Source organism: Cupressus sempervirens, chromosome 5, assembly GCF_028749045.1.
Source record: "Cupressus sempervirens isolate cs-2001-9-10 chromosome 5, ASM2874904v1, whole genome shotgun sequence".
Classification (NCBI taxonomy): Eukaryota; Viridiplantae; Streptophyta; class Pinopsida; order Cupressales; family Cupressaceae; genus Cupressus; species Cupressus sempervirens.
In genome coordinates, this window is record NC_143122.1 from 570638056 (window position 1) to 570661114 (window position 23059).

Here is a 23059-nt window from a genome sequence, read left to right on the forward strand (position 1 = left end):
AGATATGTACAATATGTAATGTCCCCTGCTAGGACATTAAATAATTTCATATATATTTTTCCATTAGGCTTTTACGGATCAAAAATTTATATATCTCATTTGTCCTTCCGTATTTCTCCATATCTTTTTTTCTATGTTAATACTCTCTATATATAATATTTCATTCTTAGAGTCACATCCTTTCATAAATAATAATTATATTATATTTAAATAATATAATTATATTAATAATATTAATAATGTAGATTATATCAATAATATTTAATATTAATATTCATAATATTATTTTTAATATTAATATTATTATATGCATAATATATTTACTTTATATATTGTGATTTTCAATCTAAATATTATACTTTATCGTTTAATATAATAATATTTAATTCTCATATTTAATATTAATATATTATGCAATATTATATTATATTATTTATTTCTTATTTATCTATATTTTAATAATATAGATCTTATTTTGACGGGGATTTCAGTCCTCCCCTCTCAGATTTTGGTTGTACTCGAGCAAAAATCATTTATACATAACTTTTCTTGTAGAAATATCATACGAAGCATATAATTGGATACAAGTAGATGTAAGAGATTTAGGGAGTATATATCATAATGCAATAAAACACAAAGCATACACAAAGTAGACACATGAATGCATGAAAACATGAAACAAACACATGAATGCACAAGAACACCAAGCAAACACATGAATGCATGAAAACACAGAGCTGACACATAATACATGCATTCTTGATTAATGCCTTACAATTTACTAGAGTCAAGAAGATGCTTTACAAAATTTACTTCTTCAATAGACACCCACAAGTGATCATTAATACATATGTCTATGTTTCAAAGAAAATGTGAGTCATGATAAATTACTCCAAGCCAATCCCATACTAAGTCCAAGGGCAGAACTTTGGCCTCCCTTGACCTCGGTGGTAGTGTTTACGCATCCACATGAGGTGGCCTACTTAGCAGGATGCTTGTTTTGTTTTGTTCTTATTATTGTTCTTAGTCAAGAAGAACACTTAGGATGTAAATAGATTGCTTCGGGACCAAACTCAATAGTTTCTTTCAAGGCTGTATGGATCCAAATCCTTAAGGCTTTCTTGGAAATGTCCGCAAGGTTCTTGGGGACGCAAATCTTATCCTTTCTTGGAATAACTGATTGGATGTATTTACACTAGCCTCCCCCTAAATACAATTTTGTTCTCTCTCTTGAGGCTACCCTTGTAGATAAGTAACAAACTATATGTGAATTGAAAAGGTCATGCTATCTGGGTTATAACTCTGACCTAGAAGGAATGATGAGATACAATAAGTCGCTTTAAAGACCAAACTCAATGGTCTCTCTCAAGGTGTTTGTGGATCCAAGTCCTTTAGCCTCTCTTGGACATGTCCTCAAGGCGTTTGGGGATGCTGACCCTTACCTATCTTGATATAACCTGTTGGCTGGATTTATACAAGCTTTACCCATATGTATCCCTACTTATTCCTTCTAGCTTAGACTTATAATGGGATTGAGCATGGATATTATTTAAATGAATTGATTAATAAATAACATACTTACCTCAAATATGCAACACAATCCATCCTTCTCTGCTGATGGTGTAATTTAAGTCTGATTGTATCAAACATAGATTTTAGAATGGTTCTTATTAGTTTTACACCCTTTCTAGGTACTGTGCGAAATAAGATGTCTATTGGATATGGGTTATATCTGCCGTTTATGCTGACATAATATATGCTGCTTAGGCTAACGGTATTCGCAGTTCTTTTCTATCTTCCTTTTGTCTGTTTCTGATCTTCTGTGGCAATATTCTTGTTTTTCTTTCCATCTCATTAATACTACTTATTCCATGTATAAGGGATCGACCCATTTGGTATTGCCTGTCTTATTATGCTCCTATGAGTGGCTATTGCAAAACCCCAAAATAGAACACAAGACTATGAAAGTATAAAGGTTTTGAGAATGGGCCACTAAATTGTGTTTTTATGCTCAAATCACTCATTATCTGGTTCAGCTTACAAGTTGCTCAAAGGCATCAAATGGATTAAAAGAACAACACCTTACCCCATAAGCCCCTACTAGCAAAAATAAATACCAAATCATATGATGAAGCCAACCGAGGCATCGGTATGACCTCACGATGCAGAAGGTGAAGACACTTTTCAAATCAGGTCATTATACTTTCAAATCTCCTTCCCACGTAACTCAAATTCCATGTGTCGATAGTCCTTGTTGACATTCAAGAAGAAGGTGCAAATTTACTTTATCAATATAAGCTCTACACCATAGCTGGATCCATTTATGTGATATCGGGTTCATATAGCCCTAACCATCGCTTTCTTGGAACTACACTTTGGGTAATCGACTAGTACGACAACTCTCATTTGGGATACAGATGATCATGAATAAAATACTACAGTTGTAAAATCCATGGGTTTTAGCATGTCTTATGATTAACAAACATCAACTAAATCATAATCGAGCTGTGCCAAATACCACAGAGCCATTGTTGTGAAGACCCTCCTTATAGCAATATCGTGAGAATGCTCGAAATAACAGAATACAAAGTGATAGCAGAACTCAGAATGAATCTACTGATCGCAGGCCACTTCGAGGGGGTAACCTCCTTTGAGCAAGCTCAATACAATAAATTCGTCCGTGCCCATCAAGGGCCTCAACCTATTCTTATATACTGGGTACGATCTAGAAAAGTAATACTACCTATGCATGTGGGATAATAAAATATACTCACGGGACGACTTACAAAGCATATGCGTCCAACAACACTACTCTAACAAAATAAACAGAAGGAACACACAGGTTCCTAACATCCCCTCTCCCTTAGAAAAAAGCTTTGTCCTCAAAGCTTAAGGTGTGGAAATTGTTGTTGAATCTGAAGAAGGGGTTCCCAGGTAGCATCCTCTGGTTGCATGCCATGCCACTGAATCAAGACCTCAGAGATGGAGCGAGAGCGAAGCTGGCGAGTGCGCTGGTCAATGATTGCCACCGGCTCCAGGATAATGGATCCTTTCGTATCCATTTCAGGGAGAGTAGTTTGTGCTCTGACAGTGGTACCCAGAACTTTCTTTAGACAAGAAACATGAAAGACTGGATGAATGCGGGAAGAAGGAGGAAGTTCCAGTTTATAAGCAACTGAACCAATCTTCTACAGAACCTTATAAGGCCCATAAAATTTTGGGGCCAGCTTATGACGCCCTTTCAGCTTTAGGGAGGATTGTTTGTATGGCTGTAGACGAAGAAAAACCATATCCCCAACTTGAAATGAGCGCTCAGAACGGTGTTGATCTGCTTGCTGTTTCATCCGATTACGGGCCATGTGAAGATTATCCTGTAAGGTACGAAGAATCTGATCCCTGCTGCGGAGAACTATGTCAACTGCCTGGACTGGTGAGCTGTTGGGAGTGTAGGGAAGGAGCACTGGAGGTGCTTGACCATAGACTGCTTCATATGGAGTCATTTTAGAGGCAGTGTGGTAAGAGGTATTGTACCACCATTCAGCTAAAGGGAGCCACTTGGCCCACTGATGTTGCTGTTCGGAAGTGAAGCAACGAAGATAAGTTTCCAAGCATTTATTGACAATTTCAGTTTGACCATCAGTTTGTGGGTGATAGCCCGAACTCATCTTCAGTTTGGTGCCAGTTTTCTGAAACAGTTCAGTCCAAAAATGACTGGTAAAAGTTGCATCACGATCAGAGATAATGGAAGAAGGGAGTCCATGAAGACGAAATATCTGGTCCATGAAGATTTGTGCAACAGAGGAGGCAGTATAGGGGTGGCTGAGGGCACAAAAATGACTATATTTCGAGAGACGATCAACCACAACCAAGATCACTGTCTTGCCACCGGATTTAGGAAGCCCTTCAATGAAATCCATAGAAATATCAGTCCAAATCCGTGTAGGGATGGGCAATGGTTCGAGCAAGCCAGGAAGGAGGGTCGTTTCACCCTTGTGGCGTTGGCAAGTATCACATTCAGCCACCATCTGTTGAATCGTCTGTTTCATCCCTTTCCAAAAGAAGTTTCTCCTTGCTCGCTCATAAGTTTTGAGGAAGCCTGAGTGCCCTGCTGAAGGAGAAGCATGGAGTTCATAAAAAATAGCCTGATGTAGAGCTGGGTTCTGAGGAAGCACTAGCCGACCCTTGTATCGAAGAGAAGCACCATCCCAAGAGTAATGTGGTATAGCAGAAGGATTATTGGCTAGCTGGTGAATGATTTGAGATAAAGAAGAGTCACTGTCATAGCCCTGCTGAACAGACGCTAACCAATTGGGAATGGGCATAGAAATAGCGGAAAGGGAAGCTTGATTATCAAATGTGCGAGAAAGAGCATCTGCCACAATATTCTCCTTACCCTTCTTGTAGGTGATCTCATAATCATACCCCATGAGTTTGCTGACCCATTTTTGTTGTGTAGGAGAGGATACCCGTTGTTCCAGGAAGTATTTCAGACTTTGGTGATCGGTTCTGATGCAAAAATGACTCCCTAAGAGGTATGGCCGCCACTTCTGTACAGCATGCAAAATAGCCATCATTTCTTTTTCATAAGTAGAGAGGGCTAGATTCTTACCAGAGAGGGCTTTGCTAGTGAACGCAATAGGATGGTCATCTTGCAGGAGAACAGCACCCAATCCATTGCCGCAAGCATCACTCTCAATAGTGAAGGGTTTGGAAAAATCTGGCATCGCGAGAACAGGTGTACTGCACATAGCCTGTTTCAGTTGTTCAAATGCAGTCTCAGCAACAGGGTTCCAGGAGAAGGCATCCTTTTTTAACAGAGCTGTCAATGGTGCTGCAATTTTCCCGTAATCTTTGACAAACTTGCGGTAGTAGCCAGTCAACCCCAAAAAACCCCGAAGGCTCTTGAGAGTTTTAGGATGCGGCCAAGTTTTCATGGCATCTATTTTTGTAGGATCCACCCGCACTCCATGGTGTGCAACAATATGCCCGAGATACTCCACTTCCTCCTGGCCAAACACACATTTAGATAGTTTTGCACAGAGTTGATGATCAGAGAGAAGTTGCAAGACAAGCTCCAGATGATGGAGATGCTCAGCCCAAGTTTTGCTATATATGAGGATATCATCAAAGAAGACCAGAATGAATTTCCGGAGGTATGGTCGAAATATGTTATTCATCACTGCCTGAAATGTTGAAGGAGCATTCGTGAGGCCAAAGGGCATGACTAAAAATTCATAGTGACCATCATGTGTGCGGAAGGCAGTTTTAGGTATATCCTCCTCATTAACCCGAATTTGATGATACCCAGAACGAAGATCTAACTTGGAGAAAAAATGAGCCCCATGAAGTTCATCAAGAAGTTCATCAACAACTGGAATGGGAAACTTGTCCTTTATAGTGAGATGATTAAGTGCTCGGAAATCAATGCAGAGTCGCCATGACCCATCTTTTTTGCGAACAAGCAGAACTGGAGAAGAAAAGGAACTGGTACTAGGGCGAATAATACCTTGCTTCAGTAAGTCACAGACAAGTATCTCGATTTCGGTCTTTTGATGAAATGGGTAGCGGTAGGGCCTGATGTTGGGCGGAACACTGCCAGGAAGGAGCTGAATACGGTGGTCCTCTGGACGAGAAGGAGGTAATCCCACAGGTTCAGCAAATATACCAGAATACTTGTCCAAAATGTGTTGGAGATCGGCAGGAGTGCTAGAGACTGCTGATGGCTGCATCTGAATGGAATGGAGCTGAGCGATGACACCATGTGAATTCTTCTTAAGAAGTTTTTCCATACGGTGTGAACTGATGATGCTGAGAGACCCTGGTTGTAAGCCTTTCAAAGTGTGTTGGTGCCCCTCGGCGGAAAACTGCATCCAAAGTTCAGCAAAATCCCAGAGAATGGGGCCAAGAGTGCGTAACCATTGGGCACCCAAAACCACATCACAGCCACCTAAGGGTAAGGCAAACATGTCAGAGCGCATGTTATAATCTCCAATAGAGAGACGCACATTGCGACATTTCCCTTTACAAGGTAAAGTGCCCCCATTGGCAATCATGACTTCAAAGCTAGAGCAGGGATGGATAAAGCAATCAGCCTGTTTGGCTATTCATGGATCAATGAAGTTATGAGTGCTACCAGAATCAATGAGTATAGTAAGAGGGATCTTCTTGAAGAAACCCTGGACCCGCATGGTTTGTGGAGTAGTGACTCCTGCCAAAGCATGGACAGATATCTCTGGTGGAGCTTCTGGTGAAGGAGGTTCAGGCTGGTGAGGCTCAACCTCATCATCCACTGTTTCCTGAGCATCTACATATTCTTCCAGTTCCGGTGGAGAATCCACATCCAAGAGATAGAGCTTTTGCTGAACACATCTATGGCCCCGAGACCATTTCTCATCACAATTATAACAAAGCCCTTTGTCTCGCCTGACTCGCATCTCTGTTTCAGACAAGTGCTTGATCGGAGTAGTTCTGGGAGCTGGTATGACTGGAGGGTTGTGAGAACCTGTATTTCTGAATGGAACAAAATTAGATCTGGAGCGTTGTAGAGCACTAATCTTGTCTTCCGCTAACTTAGCCAACCCAAGGGCTTCCATCATTGTAGTAGGTCGAAACATTTTGACTTCTGAGCGAAGTGCATCCTTCAGACCACTGACAAAACAACTACGGAAGAATTCATCAGACAAGCCCTCTGTGTAATTAGCTAATTTTTCAAACTCTGTCTGGTATTCTCTTACAGTGCCTGTTTGACGCAGTTTAGTGAGTGCTCCTGTGAAATCATCAAAGGAACTAGGGCCAAAGCGCTCCAAAATGAGGGTGCACAATTCTCTCCACGTTGGGCCTACATTAGCCTTGATGTACCAACGGAACCATTGAAGAGCTTCATGTTCCAAATGAAAAGATGCAAGGGAGACTTTGTGGTTATCCAAAGTATTATGCAAGCTGAAATACTGCTCTGCCCTATAGATCCATCCAGTCGGATCAGAACCATCGAAGCGTGGAAAATCAAGCTTTGGTCCACGGAAATTGCCAGAAGAGGACCCAGTATCTCCTGAATGGTTTCGGCTCATGGCTGACTGCTGAAAGTTAAGACCCAGAATTTTGTCATCCAGATCTTGAAGTTTGGTTTTGAGGGATGCAATTTCCTCTTCCATGATTTTTGCTCCTGTACGCGTAACAACCATAAAACAAGGTTTTTTTTTTTTTTTTTTTGGAATGGGTAGAAGATGAGAAACAAAAACTTTTTTAGTTACGGCAAACTTGGATTTGGGTAAAACTCATATAGGAAATGGGTGTTTGACGGGTGGTGGGAGACTATCTGGGGACAAGGGAAAAAGAAAAATGAGGGTTTCAAGGGTAGGGAGGCGAAATGAGGCGAACAGTCCAAGAGGGATAAGGGAGCAAAATGAGGAATTGAATCTTGTGGCTCAGTTTGGTGGCGATTGGATGAGAGGTGAAAAAAATAGGGCAAACCCTAAAATTAGATAAATGAGGGATTTAGGGCTTTGATATGTAAAATTTGGGGTTGGGTCGCCAAGGAAGGAAGTATGCGAAATGATATTGCAGACGTTCTGCGGAAGTATGAGCAGAAACAGAAAGCAAACAAGGAAGCTACGACTAAAAAACAGAAAAATTTTTACTCTTTTTTTTTTTAAAATTTTGAACAGTCGACTTAGAAAAAATTCACTCACAGACAGAACAACTGAAAAGAGTTATTGCAATAACAAGAGATATTAGAAGTGAGAGGAACCTGAAGGCCACGACAGAAAAAAAAATTTGATGTAATTTCCACCCAGCGAGCCCAAGAGAGTGCTTTGATACCAGATGTGAAGACCCTCCTTATAGCAATATCGTGAGAATGCTCGAAATAACAGAATACAAAGTGATAGCAGAACTCAGAATGAATCTACTGATCGCAGGCCACTTCGAGGGGGTAACCTCCTTTGAGCAAGCTCAATACAATAAATTCGTCCGTGCCCATCAAGGGCCTCAACCTATTCTTATATACTGGGTACGATCTAGAAAAGTAATACTACCTATGCATGTGGGATAATAAAATATACTCACGGGACGACTTACAAAGCATATGCGTCCAACAACACTACTCTAACAAAATAAACAGAAGGAACACACAGGTTCCTAACAATTGTCCAAGCCGAATTCTGAGTCAGGAACATTAAAGTCGCGACACCAATAAAATGCCATAGTTAAATGCAGAGGAGATCTGATTAGTGAATCAGATAAAGAAAGATCTTGTTAGTAATGTATCAATCAACGGACACAAGAAGCTTTTCTTTACAAGGATATTCTGGGCCTGTTCTTGATGTCATAGCCGGCCCTTATAATATCACCGAAGCTTCATTCGAACTATACAAGCAAACTGCTTGACAGAACCCCCAAACAAGTAAAAAGGTAAATGACTTGTTTTCAAAGGCGCAGAGCATCACACAGGGAAATACCCATGCAGATGCCATAAAAAATGACAGTAGCAAAGAGCCAAGGCTCCGTACACCCAACACCGAGTTCCAACATTACCACCGAAACTTCTCCCCACAAGTGTATCTTTCGATAGGTAAAAGAGTGGTGTTGTAATCTCAAGAAGCATTATGCATATTGGGACTTCATCGAGGATAGTCTAAGTGTTGAAATTTTGAAGACATAGATATTTCTTGCTGCTGTGTGTTTAGTGGGAAAGGCCCTCAATTATTGGTGATTCACCAATTGTGGTCGCTTGTATAAGCCTTCGGGCAGTCACAATACCGTGTGTCTTAAAAATTCATGTCAATGAGATTGGCAAACCGAATGCTCTAGAACTTCCGGTCAAGAACGTAAAGATGACCATGGTGAGATGTGAGAGTGCAATGTCAATCTGGTATGCTTAATTTTCACAGTGGGATTGGTTGGTAAGATGAATGTGAAGGCTTTGTTTATGAGATGTAATCTGAAGAAGCTCTGAATATTACTCTGCTTGTAGTCAACCTATGAAGTCTCTCTCGATGACAATCTTCTCATGGTGTGTTGCAAATGCATGGATTGGCATCAAAATAGGAGGAAATGATGATATAAACTAGAAAAGTGATTTCCAGGTGGTTGAGTATCTTTTGGTGATGCTCGAATGAAGAGTGGAATGCTAAGTATATTATGAATAGTATGTGTAGGCCACGATTCCTTCTCCAGAAGACATCTGTCAATCAGTTGATCCATCTGTCACAAATAGATTAAGAGAGGAGAGTATTACGAGAAATCAGGGGCCCAATAATATTATGAATCAAGAATCAGTTTTGTCAGGAACCGAAGGGTCACAGATAGAAAAGGGATGTTAAATAGGAAATTGAATGATGTAAGAAATGGGGGGCTTCTTTTCCTGTATGCTGTGTGGCTACCAGAAAGCGGGGGCACATTTTTTGTTTGTAATAGGGAGATAGGAGAAGGCTATTTATTTTTCTGCAAATGCTGATTGTAATCACAGGGACAAGAAAATCATGTGTTTTCTTTTGTTTTGTGTTGAAAGCGAAGAGAAGTTTATATCTATCAGACCGTGTAGTCTGATTATATCTTTCTTGGATTGATACTGATTGTGTGGTCACATCTTTCGTGTTTTGGATGCAGTCCTGTGGTCGCTTATAGTTTGTAGAATGAATAACATAATCTTTCATTTCTCTGCTATTTAAGGAAGGATTGAATGAATGGTTGTGTGGCTGTTTGCTGATCTTTCTCTCTTTATTCTAACCTATAAATCTAGCTATCGCATTCACTTCATGTTTATGAATGAATGTCAGAAACCCTTGGTATCTTCAGGTTAAAGATACATCCTATTATTCAATTTGTTGTCAATCTTTCAATGAGGGAGCTGTACCTATCAATTCAGAGGAGGGTTATCAGCCTATGATAGCTCATCCGACTGTTAGTCTGTTAGTTCTTCTTTCTGGGCATTTGAGAGTCATTTTATTTCGTTATTTCTTTGAAGGACGAATCTGTTTACTAACAGCCTGTAATATGTTTTGTTTTACATTAAACTTTCTTGCAGGCGTAAGACTCAGAACATATAATGACCAATATTGCAACTGAAGCAAAGTTGTATGCCTGATAGCTAGACAAACTATGAACTGATTGATATTGTGTTAATCCCAAACTGACTCTGAGAAGCTCTGCAACTGTAAACTGAAACAACTTCAAGTGTTCTTAAGAAACAAGTTTAGACTGCCAGTCACAAAATATTGTTTCTGTTTAAAACCACAATTTCATATTTCTGTCAATCATCTCTGATAATTCAAAACTGATTACTGTGCTTTTTCAGTCTATTGTAGTAATCCAAACAACTCACTTCCAGATCAAATATTTGACCACCAGCCGATTTCTTCAATTTATTCTACAGTGGTATTAACGTTCAAATTTTGGTAGTTCCATTTATCCGGGATTGTCTTCGAAATTTTCTTTTCAGATCATCTTCTCTGCAATACCTCAAAGAATAAGAATGATTCATAAAGTAATAATCTGATGAACCGTAGGCTGAGAAGTTTGTGTTTGGTTACAACCATCACCTACCTCGAGTGTGGACACTACTACCAAACAACCAAACCACATAAGAAACTTTGACTTAATTTAAAACTCTTGATAATCTACTCAATAAGTTTCAACACTCCTGTCAAACAAATAATCTGTTTTCAATGTTAAACTAAACAAGTGTGAAACGACACTTCTTGTCCGATGTGGTAGAACCATTCAAACTCCTCCTTACACAGTAAAAATTGTTATATATATATATATACACATATAATACACTGCTGCCATTTCATTTTTGATGAAGCTGTGAAGACATCCATTGTGTTTTGTTCAGCATTACCAATAGTTTGTCTTTAATTGAACTGACTAGAAGACAAATAGCTTCACTTATCACCTCTGACATTACTTCTCAACCTGCCTGGGTGTGTTGTGACTCTAGTTTGAGTTGATGTCGGATGACCTGTGATTTTAATTATTGAACGAATGTCCCAATCAGCCTGTTATGCTTTCATGACATTAGTTATATACTAATAAAACGTCTGTGAGGTTAAGGAATGTATGTGTATCTGAATTTGTATTATTATCAGCATGTTTTTCCTCTTTGGCCTTATCGATGTTAACTTGGTTGATTATACATTCTAAGTAGAAATTGTGTCTGTTAATTTGTATATGATATTAGCAACCCGATCTTAGTCCTCATTAAGGAAGGAGTGAATTATAGCTCACGCGCTTTCAAAGGTACTTACAAGTTGATCACTGCCCTAAACATTGCTTAGGAAAGATATCGATGGTATTAGTCTGATGCTATCAAATTGTCTGTCAGTTTACTCCAGTCCCATAATTCACTTGAACTTGATATTTAAATTATAATTCCATAACTGAAGACTTTAGGCGGGATTGCCGGTGTTTCATATATACATAGAGTTGTTTTTCTTGGTTTTGGTACTCCCAAAATTTCCTCCACAGGCTGGCAGAATGTTTTGTTTGATACCAATTGTAATGTCCCCTAGTAGGATACTAAATAATTTATTATATATATTTCCATTATGCTTTTACAGACCAAAAATTTATGTACCTCATTTTTCCTTCCGTATTTCTCTATATCTTTTTTTCCATGTTAATACTCTATATATATATATATATTTTAATTCTTAGAGTCATGCTGTTTCATAAATAATAGCATATTATATTTAATAATATATTTATATTAATAATACATATGTTATATTAGTTGTATTAATAATATGGATTATATGGATTATATTTATTATTAATATTAGTAATATTGTATTATTAATATTACTATATGCATAATATATTTACTTTATATATTATGATTATAATTATTAACCTGAATATTATATTTTATTGTTTCATATAATAATATTTAATTCTCATATTTAATATTAATATATTATGCAATATTATACTATTATTATCATTTTACTTATTTCTTATTTTTCTATATTATAATTATATGGATCTTATTTTGACAGGGATTTCACGCAATAGGCTCTTTTGGGTATAGCTTATGCTATTTCACACGGTAAACTGATAATATATATATGGTTTGAGCTTGTTGGCCAACAACACCCTTAAATATTTTTGAGTCTTAAAAGACTCCTTTTTTGCCTTTAATAGATACTTCTCTTCAACAGTCTCCCTTCATTCTTTATTTAGTCGGCTAAATTCAAATTCCAATTGCTTATGTTGCTGGGAATTATTGATTGCAGCATCTTGTGGTACAATCTCGACAACTTCTGCTTGTTGAGGAGGAGCACTAGAAGTGGGGCCTACTTTTGAGCTTGGTGAAGAGGCAATAATGTCAATTTCTTCATAGCTACAATTTCCCTCTCTACTCAATGGTGCAATTTAAAAGTTGCCTGTCGTGAACAGGGGCAACTGCCTGCAATCTAAGGTTTGTTGATTTACATTAAATTTTGTCCAATGAAATATCTCAATGTGGATGATGGATTGAGAAAAAGCTGATTTGAGTCATTATACTACATGATAGTAAATACCATACAGGGCTATTGCATTTGCAGTGCCGCATTTGGAGAGTAACAAATGACCACTCTATCTGATTAATCTCCTCCCTTGCATCCCGGTAGTGTTAACCAATTTGAATTTCAAAGAAGATATCTTCATTGTAGTTTTCACATTGGCAACCCTTCTCTAGTTTCCTTCCTTTTGATAACAACTTTGTCCTTGGTTTTCTTGTAAACATAAGCCTGTAAATATTGCTTGAAATCCTTTATTTTGATAGATTTCATTACCGTTGATGAATGTGCTATGCTTCATTTGGAAGAATATAGTGCTGAATACTTAAACAAGAGCAGTTGTGTTAGATCGATTCACACATAGAAATGTTAGATTTACACCAAGAAACCCTTTTGGGAAAATCAAACAAGAACACAATACCAATCGATGTATTATCAACACAACACACTGAAAGTTTCTCATTTTGAAGGTGTCATCAGTTTTTTCAATCTCTGTCTTATCCAATTTTGATAGATGTACCCATGAATAAAATCATGTCCAAACACAATGCCGGTCACTTGATTTATAGGCATTTGGCCAACTAGGGAACAAGGACTGGTTTCGAGCTAAGATACCGATGCGCCAGGGAATTATACGGATGGGGGTGCGAATGTGCCATGATGCGTAGATGCGTTTGGGGCTTGCACGGATGCTGGCAGGACGCACATTCCCTGCCTGCGGATGCGTTGGAGAGCATCCAAAGAGAATCCAAAGAGCATCTGGATGCATCTGGAGAACATCCAAAATTTTGTGTGCCTAGTCACTTAAGTGACTTTAAAAAACATGTGTTTAATTGATTTGTTTTATTATATTTTTGCTCTTTTTTGCCCCAAAACCCTAAAATGGCATTAAAAGAGGCCATTCATTGCTCATTCTTCTCATTTTGTTTGCATCTGGGCTTTCTTCTCATTTGGTCTCCATTTTGGCATTTTGAAAGTAAGGTCATTATTTTTGAAGAGGATCATTCGTAGGGTGTCTAATAGCTTCTACAAAGGACACATCTATGCATCTAAGGTAAATATTTGATCCCTTCCATGAGCTTTTTTAGTGATTTTTTTGAGATGTTCGTGAGTTTTTCAAGTTTTGGAAGAATTTTTTCAAGTTTTTCCCTTTTTTTAAAGAAATGAAGGAATAAGTGTAGCTATCTCTTTTTAGTATTTTTGTATCTTATATTTGCACTTGTATGTTTGATGTGTAACATCCCGATTTCCCGGGTCTTAATTAACAAATAACATACTCAAAGAAATATAGTTATCACTTCGTTTCATAGGAAGATAGTTATATCATTCATGTTCATGTGAATAAGATTTACCGTTAAAATCAATTAGACAAAATTTCTTAACTAAAAGCTTGAAACACCATCAAATGAAATTACTACAGAAATTTAAAACCACAAACCTCGGAAATTGAGATCGAAATCAAAACTAGGGATGCTTCTGCAACCACTCGGGTTAATCCACAAATACCACTATAACAATATCACATGACGACTATCAAATCCAGAAATCAAACAACACTAATGGATTGTGGAAATCTGATAGCTCTAATATCACATGATGACTATCATCTAAAAATTGCTATCTCAAAATCACAATCAAATCCTAAAATCAAACAACAACACTGATGGATTGTGGAAATCTGATAGCTCTAAGATCACATGACGACTATCATCTAAAAATTGCTATCTCAAAATCAAATGATGATTATAATTAAATAGTACTATATTTAAAATTAGGGCATCACATCACATACCACTGTATCAATTAGGGCATTGTTTGCCATCGGTTCATTTAGGGCTTTTGATACCGTTGTATCACTTAGGGCTTCTCATACTATTGAATCAATTAGGGCTTCCGATACCACTAATTCAAATAGGGCTTTTGATACTGCTGTAACATTTAGGGTTCCAGCTATCACTCAATCAATTAGGGTTTCAGATTCCTTTCCTTCCGATTTACTTAACTGTGACAGTAACTCAAGATTAGAAATTTACTTATATACGATATTCATATAAATGAAAAACAATCCATGAATTTATCTCTTGCATCTAGGTGTAACGATGAAATAACTCAATTTTTCTTACCTTCTTGCATATTAATCATAAAACTAAAGTTACTTGTTTCGATATAAACAATCGGATACACAACTTATCTTTGTTTGACGCACGTCCGACAACTTATGGAGAGGTGAAACATTGTCAGGGGCTTAACTACCCAACCTTGGACAAATCTTATCCCCACACGATCTCTAACGAGAAAGGTCCTCCCTACCCCGAACAAACAGGGGTCATCTTGCCATACACTGGGCATCCTGGTAATTGACTTGGCAGCAGGATATTACATACCAAGATTATGCATGAGCTATTATTTATTTATTATTCTAGATTTATTGTTTCATATCTAAACTTTATTTTTTAAGTCATTGCAGATTTCTTCTCACCATTCCATGGCACTTTTGCCGGTGAATTCCCAGGTGTTGGAAGTCTCAGTGCAACCCTCTCTTTCTATTGATCCATAACTTGGTAAAGAATATTATAAGTTTCCGGCTTATCACAAACTGTGACTTGAAAGAATATGTTCTTTAAAACTAGTGGAAATATCATTAATTCTGATTTCCATATTATATATTTAAATCATGATTCTATTGCATCTTAAATAACTATTTCTCAAGAGGTTCTATCTAATGATTACATCTTACAATTTAGCTGTTATGGAAAACAGAACCCAGTAACAATTGATAAGAACATGCAGCAACACTTGGAGCATGATTGATTAAATACCACCAGCGTTTCACAATCTGTGATTAGGGTTTGCAGAAATAAAAGGTCATTCGAATTCTGATTTCCATTGGCAAAAATAAATCATGTTTCCATATCTTGGACACTGCCAACAACTTCTGCAACAACAATACTATACTACAATAATCTGTGTAATGCATGAAGTAAATAAGGAAGAATTTGCACCTATGTTTAATTTGAAAAAGAATTAATATATATATATATGACAAGGACCTAGTAAAATAGAAACCAGGGTGACACTACATCTTCCTTTACATGCCGATGGAAATTATAATATACAGAGATGTAAATCAAATATCATTGGTTAATCCATGATAAGGAAATTATCTGCAGAATATGCATCTCAGGCCTGTCAAGGAATAACACAATCAGAATACGGTTGCACATAATTTTGATCGACTCATGAATGTTGAAGTTTCCAGCCTCAACAATGGATTTGAACGGTGACTTTTGGAAGACAAAGACGGCAACTAGAGACTGTTATGTGACAGGCTTAAGTAAGAATCATTCAAACCAAAGTGATCAGTGCTTATTCTACATGAGTATTGATCGATTTCATCAAACAGCAATTACATAATAACATTTATATAAGCAGCAGTCACCATCAATTTGGGATAACAAATACCAAATGAAGTTAAGAAAACAATGACCATATATCCTGATAGACAATCCACAAATCTGAGATTGCAGACGTTCGAATGGGTGTGAAGCCGGACTATGAGCAGAGGAAGTGCGGAAAGATGGAGTAGTCGGAAATGTAAGAAGGGAGCTGCGCTTGAATAAGGTAGTTGGATGCTTCCCAGATATCCCCTTCCACTCACAACTTCAAATAAACAAGAGAAGGCGTGACTTCTTGGCTTCCGCCGGTTTACAAGATTATAAACCTAATTGGTTAAAAAGAAAAGAATATTAAAAAGAAAGATTAGAGTTGGAAGAGAAGTTGGAAAGATTAAAAGACAACTCAAATTGCCAAATATTAAATTGATTAATTATGCCTAGTGTTAATCAATTAAAAGCAAAAATATTAAAAAGAAAGAATAGAATTGGAAGATTATAATTTGAACATTATTATAATCTTATATTTATATTTACATGAGAACGTCACTTTATTATTAAATTACAATGATTCCAAATCATTTTTATATTATATGCACGTATATAAATTATTATTAAAATAATATGATGGAAGATAAATTAAAATCCTTTGAGATATGTTTTATATTTTAACTCAATTATTTTAATTAAATTAATTAATTAAATAACTCATGTGGTTCCACAGATGTATCCTGTTTTCAAGTTGCTAGATCCTCTATCCATCTGCCCAGTGATGGTGATGCTCCTGCCTAATTCTTTTCGGACAATGTTTCCACGCCCTTTGACGTGTTTCCTGCAAGGAAATTCCCCGTAGTTAAATTATATTATCATAATGAATTATTTAATCATAATTAATCATAACAGTTAACCATCTTCTCAATTCCATGAATTCGTGATTAACAATCAACTAGCGTGTTACCTTCACTTGAAATCATAACAACTAACTATCTTACCATTTCGCCAGCTTATAACAAATTAAACTGCCAACTGTCATGTGAACCTCAACGACTATTTTTCAAATTAGGTCAAAAATTGGGATGTAACATGATGTTCATAGTTAATTTAAATATTTCTAATTTAATTTTTTAAATTTCTTATTAGATTCATAGTTTGTATTGTGCAAGAATGGCCATTACTAGTAGTCGAAGTTCAAAAGCAGAACAAGGTGAACGAAGTGATAACTTCAAGATTGATGTAGCATCTCCATTATGGAGACACACCACAAGATTATCACAGGTTTCAGGAGGTGGGTCATACATTTGGAAATGCAATGTATGTCATAGTAAACCATTCAACAACTCATATTCTCGGGTCAAAGCTCATTAAATGGGCCTTGCTAGTAAAGGAATAACATTATGCAAGGGAAGCAAAGATGGAAAGAGGATGAGCGATGCACAATTAGCCAGATTTATAAAAGAAAAAGAAGTTGCTGATCGTTTAGTGAGCAAATAAAAATCAAATTTGTATAAACCTTTATCCACAAAGAGCAAAGTGAATGTGCCCACTGATCATGTTGCATCCTCCAAATATCCATTCTTGGAAGTGGGAGAGGAAGATGAAGAAGTAGAAGTTATTATCCGCAAAAGAGGTCCGTTGGATCAAGCGTTCAAAATGGAGGCAAGAGAGCTTGCTGGTGAAGCAACTACACGTTGCCTTTATGCCAATGGTCTTCCTTTCAATTTGGTAAGATCGCCATATTGGAAGGAAATGGTCGCAACCATCCTTAAAGCGCCAACTGATTACATTAGCCTTGGGCTTGAAAAAGTGCGTACTACTCTTTTGCAAAAAGAAAAGATTTCTATAGACAAAGCTCTTCAACCAATTAGGACTTCTTGGAAAACTTCCGGTATAACTATGTTGTCTGATGGATGGAAAGACACAAGAAATTGACCATTGATTAATGTGATTGCAATGTCCTCCACAGGGGCAATGTTTTTGAGGGCGCTTGATTGTGAAGGACAAGTTAAGGATTCACACTTCATTTCTAGAATTCTCATTGAGCAGATGGTGGGTAGTGGGAATGTGGTCCAGGTGGTCATAGATAATGCCAATAATGTTAGTGTGCAGGTACTTTGGTTAACTCTTGATACTATTACAATAATAGATAATTCTCTATTATTAGTTAATGGTAATCTATTGTAAATATCTAGTTAGCTTTCGCTTTTTTAGCTTTATCTGTTAGAATAGAATATTTCTATTCTTTTTGATAGTTTCCTAAGGAAACATCGCTTTATTCTTTTCTATATATTAGACCTCTCGGTCTTTGTTAATAATAAGCAAGTATTTACCAATTACTTCCGTAATATGGTATCAAAGCCTAGACTTCAAATTTTTTCGAATTTCTTTTGAAATTATCTACTCCAAAAAAATTTCGAAATTCATTTTGAAGTCTTTAATGTGCTTCGTAATACCTAGTCATGGTTAGGGTTTCAGAGATAGATTTGCGGATTTGCCTTAAAAAGAGGCGTATTTTTCGTGGTCGTTTTTTCTAAAAATCGAAAATCTGCAAATCAGTGATTTCTTGAGATGTTTTTGGTGTTGTTTCCTCATCCTCCCTACTGTCTCAGTCAAAATGCCTCTGTTATGAACAAAATTAGTTATTTTTTTGCCTGCAAAACCTTAGTTCTGCAATTTCGACCATTAATGGCCGCCAGCTAGGGTTTTCTTCAAAACCCTAATTTTTGGGCTTGAAAAAAATTTTGATCACAGATTCTTGGGTTTTTCGAGAGCTCAACTGGGTTGATCGTCCGTTTTTTTGGGTGCATCGTTTTTCGTGCCTCAATTTTTGAGCCAGCGGATCCAAAAAATGATAGCATATTCCTTTTGGGTTTTTTGAGCTCTCTTTTGGGTCAGTCTCCATTTTCCGGGTCTTCCGTGTTTTTTTGCCTCAAAGAACGTGCCTTCATAGATTTTCACAGTTTCTTTGAAAAACATGCCATGGCATTATAGAGACATTTTTCTTGAGCACAACTCCAAATTCAGTGGTTAAAATTATGGCACTTGCAAGCAACGGATTTTCGCAATTTTTGAATATCAGAATAGCGATCAACTTGTTTTGGATGTTACGAAGCGTCTGACTTCTCTTGGTCTTGATCAAGATACATGGGATCTAAATAATCGAGAGGCAGTGATGCTTCTCAAATTATCTGTGGCTGATGATCGACTTTCTCAAATTCCATTCGATTAGACAGCTGCCGAGATCTGGACACATCTCAAAGGTCTTCATGAGTATTCCGACAAGAGCCGAGCTTTCTTTTTGAAAAACACTTTGTTTTCTATTGTCATGGATGAGCACACCTCATTCTAGGCACACTTGAATCGAATTCAGGAAATTTGTGATCAGGTACTTCCCATCGGTCGCAAGATGGAGGAAGAGGATATTGTGGTTATCACTCTTCAAAGTTTACCAAAATCCTATGAGCATTTTATCGAGACTCTTAACATCACATTTTCGTTGATTTGAAGTTCACTGATTTATGCACCTTGCTGCTTTAGCAAGATCGGTGGAAACAATAGTTTGGTAGTAGCTCCAGTTCCACCTCTACAAAGCAAGCCTTTTCTGCAAAATCCTTTCAGAAGGATAAAGACAAGTTTTAGCAGCCATCTCAACAGAAGTCTTCTGCTCCAGCATCAGATGGTTCTCAAAAGAACATTCAATGCAACTACTGCCACAAGTTTAGACACATGAAGGTTGAATGTTAGAAATGCCTAGCTGCACAGTTTAAGCAATTAGATTCGTAGCCCAAAGCGAACAGTGCAAAGCACATTGAGCAGGCAAAATTTGCCTTTTACGCCTTCATGGCTAAAAGACCTGCAGATCATGTGAAGTCGTTTGCCTAGTACATTGATTTGGGTGCCTCTCGTCATTTCACTCCCCGCAAAGACTGGTTTACTGACTACCAACCTTATTCAGATTCTGTTATTTTTGGTGGCGGAGAAGAGTACACGGTTGTCGGTAAAGGCAACATTCAGATTTAGTCTATTGGGAGGAATCTCATATTCCTTGATGTGTACTATGTTCCAGGGATGAAACTAAATCTACTCTCAGTTAGTCAGTTGCTACGACATTCTCCACACTTGGTAGTCACCTTCAGTTCACATCAGTGCACCATCACTGATCGGGCCACTAAGTCTACTGTTGCAGTGGGTCTTGAGGATCATGATCTTTTCAGACTTACTGATTCTGGTGATTCTCAAGACTTAGCTATGACTGCTCGGTGGTCTTCTGTCAGCACCCTTTTGCATAAGCGATATAGGCACTTAAATGTGCATTATCTCTCTCAACTTGCTCGGGATGAGCTTGTTTTTGGATTGCCAGAGATTCAAACTCAACAGCTTGGAGTTTGTGACACATGCCAGGCTGGGAAGCAACATCGCACACCTTTCACTAGTGGCGACTCATGGCGAGCTTCTCAGGTACTTCAACTTGTACATGCCGATATTTGTGGCCCTATGGCCACTCCTTTTGTTCTTGGGTCCATATATTTTCTGTTGTTTGTTGATGATTTCAATAGAAAAATGTAGGTGTATTTCCTTAAAAAGAAATCAGATGCATTTCCTGTATTTCAGAAGTTTAAACCTTTAGTTGAAAAGAGTCTGGGAAATCTATTATTACTCTTAGATTAGACAATGCGGGGGGAATTTTGTTCTAATGTTTTCTCCAACTTCTTGGATACACATGGCATCAGACGCTAGTAAACCACACCCCACACGCCACAACAAAACGGTGTAGTTGAATGTCAAAATAGGACAATCACTGAGATGGCTTGATCCATGCTCAAACACAGACATGCTCCGAAGCAGTGTTGGGCAGAAGCAGTTAACACTGCTGTTTATCTATTGAACCAGTCACCCATAGTGGCAGTCAAAGGTAAAACTCTGGAAGAGGCTTGGTTAGATCGCAAGCCTAGAATCAATCACCTGAAGGTTTTTGGCTCCCTTGCTTTTGTTGGATCCCTGATGTTTCACGCACCAAGTTGGATGCCAAGAGTTAGAAACTCATGCTTGCTGGATATAACAATCTTCACAAAGCCCATCGCCTGATCGATGTTGAGACATCTCATCTCATCTATAGTCGAGATGTAGTCTTTGATGAGCAATGATGACCCTTCATGCCTATTTCTACTGTTCTTGATCTAGCAGACCATCCTATGATGGCTCATGTTTTGGGAGTTCGGCTTCCATTAGGTCCACCTGATGGGAGGGCACCAATAGCTCCTATAGCTCTAGTTATACCAATGATACCTGTACAGACACCTCCGGCTTCTCCTGCAGGATCACCTCGCTTTGTAGATGCTTCACCTAAGTTTGATCGAGATTCTTCTATTGAGGAACCTAATCATGATGCATCTCTTGATACTCATGTTGGTCATTCTCCTGTCTGGCCTAAGTGGTGGGCTAAGACACTTGCTAATCTTTGTGATGATGAGCTGATTGATGGGAGAATTGCTCGGAAAAAGAGCACAACTACAGATTCTGTTAACTTTGCTCTCATGGCCAACATTTACAGTGTGTTTGAACCTCAAACATATTCCGAGGCTAAAGGAATTCCAGAGTGGGAACGGGCCATGCAATCTGAATACCAGAGCCTTTTGAAGAACAACACCTAGGTCCTTTCTGATCTTCCACCAGGGAAGAAACCCATTGGCTACAAATGGGTTTGCAAAATCAAATACAAATCGGATTGTACTTTGGACAAGTACAAAGCTTGTTTAGTGGCAAAGGGCTTTTCTCAGAGTCAGGGCATTAATTATGAGGAGACCTTTGCTCCTAGTGCAAAGATGAGCACCATCAGATTAGTCCTAGCCACAGCAGCATAGTTTGGCTAGAAGGTTCATTAGATGGACGTCAAGAGTGCTTTCCTGAATCGTGATCTCCATGAAGAGGTCTACATGATACAATCTCTTGGTTTCAAGGTTGTTGGTAAAGACCATCAGGTTCTTAGATTGGTAAAAGCCCTCTATGGCTTGAAGTAGACCCCTCGAGCATGGTACATAAAAATTGATAAGTACCTCAGTGATCAAGGCTTCAAGAGGAGTTCTTTAAATTCAAATCTGTACATCAAGACTACTGACAGTGACATCATCCTTCTGGTCATTTATGTGAATGATTTGATCATCATTGGCAGTTCGACATCTTTGATTCAAGGAATCAAATAGAATTTATGCTTCTAAGGCTGATCATTGGATGGCAGCAAAGCGTGTGCTTCGTTATGTGAAGGGCACTTCAAATTATGGACTTCTGTACTCTCGAAGTTCTAATCCTAAACTTAGTGGGTTCGCAGATTCATATTGGGCAGGCTTTGTTGATGATAAAAAGTCAACTTTTGGATATGTGTTCAGTTTGGGATCCAATGCAGTCACATGGACCAGTAAGAAGCAATAGGCAGTTTCTCTCTCCTCTACAAAGGTCCAATACAGAGGGACTGCTAAGACAGGATGTGAAGTTGTTTGGCTTCGTTGGATGCTTGGGGATATGCAGATGTCACTGGTAGGACCGACTACTTTGTTTGTTGATAATGAAGGCATTTTCAAATTAGCACGAAATCCAATCTTCCATGAACAAACCAAGCATGTGGATGTTCACTATCATTACATATGACAGCTGGTTGAAGACGAGACTATAGATTTGCAGTATGTTCCTACCATAGATTAAACTGCAAACATTCTCACCAAGCCTCTTGGTCCTGATAAGTTTGTCAAATTCAGAGGACAGCTTTGTGTTCTAGATAGATTAACCATTAAGGGAGGGTATTGCAATAATAAATAATTGTCTATTATTAGTTAATGGTAATCTATTGTAAATATCTAGTTAACTTTAGTTAGCTTTTGCTTTTTTAGCTTTATTTGTTAGAATAGAATATTTCTATTCTTTTTGATAATTTCCTAAGGAAACATCGCTTTATTCTTTTGTATATATAGACCTCTCGATCTTTGTTAATAATAAGCAAGTATTTACCAATTACTTCCGTAATAGATACAACCATATTTTTTGGACGCCATGCACTGTACACTCTCTCAACTTGGCCACGCAACAAATTGGCACGTAAATAGATTGGGTGAAGCAAATTCTCCAAGTTGGAGTTGTTGAAAGTAAATTTAAAATTGTAATTAGTTAGTTTCATTTTTA

General features: G+C 37.8%; 1 protein-coding gene across 1 annotated transcript in view; it reads left to right on the top strand.

Annotated features, from left to right (window-relative positions):
• Positions 1–23059, top strand: part of LOC149557212 (soluble inorganic pyrophosphatase 6, chloroplastic-like) — a 96305-nt gene that overhangs the window by 33530 nt on the left and 39716 nt on the right. The window lies entirely within an intron of this gene.